The 2,500-nt window shown below is 40.0% G+C and overlaps 1 long non-coding RNA gene across 1 annotated transcript in view; it reads left to right on the top strand.

Annotated features, from left to right (window-relative positions):
• LOC147818544 (uncharacterized) overlaps positions 1-2,500 on the top strand; it is a 10,538-nt gene that overhangs the window by 1,557 nt on the left and 6,481 nt on the right. Inside the window, exon 2 of the long non-coding RNA XR_015437875.1 lies at positions 1,341-1,438. This is a non-coding gene — a long non-coding RNA (uncharacterized LOC147818544). The remainder of the gene's footprint in view (positions 1-1,340; positions 1,439-2,500) is intronic.

Here is a 2,500-nt window from a genome sequence, read left to right on the forward strand (position 1 = left end):
TAAAGTGATGTTCACAAATGATTCCAATGTTTGTAGTTGTAAATCAACCTTTGTAAACCTGTAAAATAAATCTGCATGAAAAATTCAAGTTTGAGTATGTGAAACAATTGCACTTGTGTGGAAGAGATTTGTATTTGTTGAAATTCTGACTCAAAACTCCACAAATGATCAGTGTTGAGGTTGAATGACACTGTGAAATAAGAAATGGATTTGTCAACATCTGTGTTGCTAGCATTAGCAGCTAGATTGTTGGCATTTTTTCATTGATGTATGTATTTAACGATTTCATAAGATTGCTAAACAAGTGGGGGGCTAGCTAGCATTAGCAGCTAGCGTTAGCATTTTTTTCCTTTATTATTGACAACCACACAGAATAATTGTAAAAATACTGACGACATTGATAACAAGTATAAAGCTAACAATGATATATAATAGCTGCAATAAATAATAATGATGAGAATGGCATTGGTCATTGATGAATGAATTTCATGATTTATAAGATTATTCAAAATAATACAATGTAAAAAAGTGAGTACTTTCTAAATCCACTGTATGTCTAACTCATTGATCTGTCCAACAGCCGTCTCTAGTTTTCTTTCCCACCAGTTTCTGTAGGATGAGGTGTAATTCAGTACATGTTCTTACAGCTGCTTTTACACCACTGCTGTGTGTGTGTGTGTGTGTGTGTGTGTGTGTGTGTGTGTGTGTGTATTAAATTCACACACAAATATTAACATTTGAAACCTTTCTGTCTCTCTCTCCCTCCAGGTGACAAAGAAGCTGCTGGTGCTGCTTCTGAAACAGTTGCCTGGGTTACCGATGTTGGTGTGTTGGCTTTCCAGGATGGCGGCCAGATTGACGACGCTGCATCTTCGAGGTGGATCCAGGGAGGTGCCTGCCGTTTCATTGAGGCATAGCGGTCCGAGCTGGAGGGGAAGCACAGGATGCTCGGCCTGACTGTTGCCAAGGTGATCCAGAGGATCTCCTGGGAGGAGTGGAGGCTCCACTGTTGGAGGAGGACACATGGGGCAGAGGAGACGTCCTCCTCATCCAGGATCTCCATGTCACCCTGGACGTCTCTTTGCTGGATTCTCTCTGCATCCAGGACACATGGAGACACAGAGGAGCCGCCTCACCTGCATTCAGGACCCAGCAGGTGCAGCTGAACACAGAGACTGGTAGACTGACAAAGGGGCGGGGTCAGCCTTCTGGTTTCCACCTTAACCACTTCAGCCCAGGTACATGCGTGTGTCTCAGAGCTTGTGATTCAGTATATTGTGTATTATCATTTCATGCAAACATAAAATTCATTTTTATCCATTTTGACCTTTTTCCTCAAGCCAGTGCCAAGTACTTCCAAGCTCCTGGCAACACCTGCCAGACAGAGCAGGAGGAAGAGCGAGTTGTCTTCCCTCCCAGAGACCAGGATAATAAAGAGGTGGATAAATCTTATTTAGTAACAAGTATAAATTATAGTAGAGATGTAATATAATCCTTCATAGCTCAGTGAGGACGATGCAACAGATTGACTGGAAGCTGTTGCAGCCGTCCATAAGTGATGGAGGGAAGGTGCAAAAAGTCCAGGAGCCGTTATTCATCATCAGTCTTAGTGTTAGAAAACGTTTTACACTGTGGTTTCACAGTTTAACGTTAGCACACATGCTAACTTCAACTACAATAACATTACAACTTACTCCTCACATATATGATGGTTTTTGGTTCTTAAAACCACAAATATATTTTCTTATGGATCAACACTTCAAATAAAACACAGAAGAAGAAGAAAATATGGAGCTTTAAAAGATAAAATAACAGATGGCAATAGAATAATATATGTACCATACGTAATTAAAAGCCAATGCTAACTGCTAGATGCTAACTGCTGCTACATTTTTTATTTCTCCACCTGTTCAATAAACCAGACAAACATGTAAATCAGACTCGTTGTGTATCTGAAGATCAGAGTGCAGTAACACTCCAGGTTTCATCCATCAAAACCAAAGGAGATTTCCTCCCAATTACTGGCTGCATGTGTGTGGTTCAGATTTCCATCAAAGCACCTTAATCTGTGTGTGTGTGTGTGTGTGTGTGTGTGTGTGTGTGTGTGTGTGTGTGTGTGTGTGTGTGTTCAGAGATCAGAGACAGATGCAGACCACTTGTTCCCTCAGACAGGAAGTGCGCTGCTTTTTAACTGAGATGTTAATGAGGTTTCACTTTAAGAGCAACATCTGCCCACCAGACACACATCTGCTTTATCATCAATAATCACAATAATAATAATAACAATATACCATTTTAATTTTTCATACTTGCATCGTGTGATTTCAGCCACTAGGGGACAGAAAAAAATCACTAAATCTCATTGAACTTCATTTTCGCAGACGTCTGAAAGAAACAGATCAACATGTTTTACTGTTTAACTTTAGATAGATAGATAGATAGATAGATGGATAGATAGATAGATAGATAGATAGATAGATAGATAGATAGATAGATAGAT

The sequence above is a fragment of the Seriola lalandi genome, unplaced genomic scaffold, assembly GCF_002814215.2.
Source record: "Seriola lalandi dorsalis isolate HSWRI2012SDOR001 ecotype SW California unplaced genomic scaffold, Sedor1 jcf7180002054565, whole genome shotgun sequence".
NCBI lineage: Eukaryota > Metazoa > Chordata > Actinopteri > Carangiformes > Carangidae > Seriola > Seriola lalandi.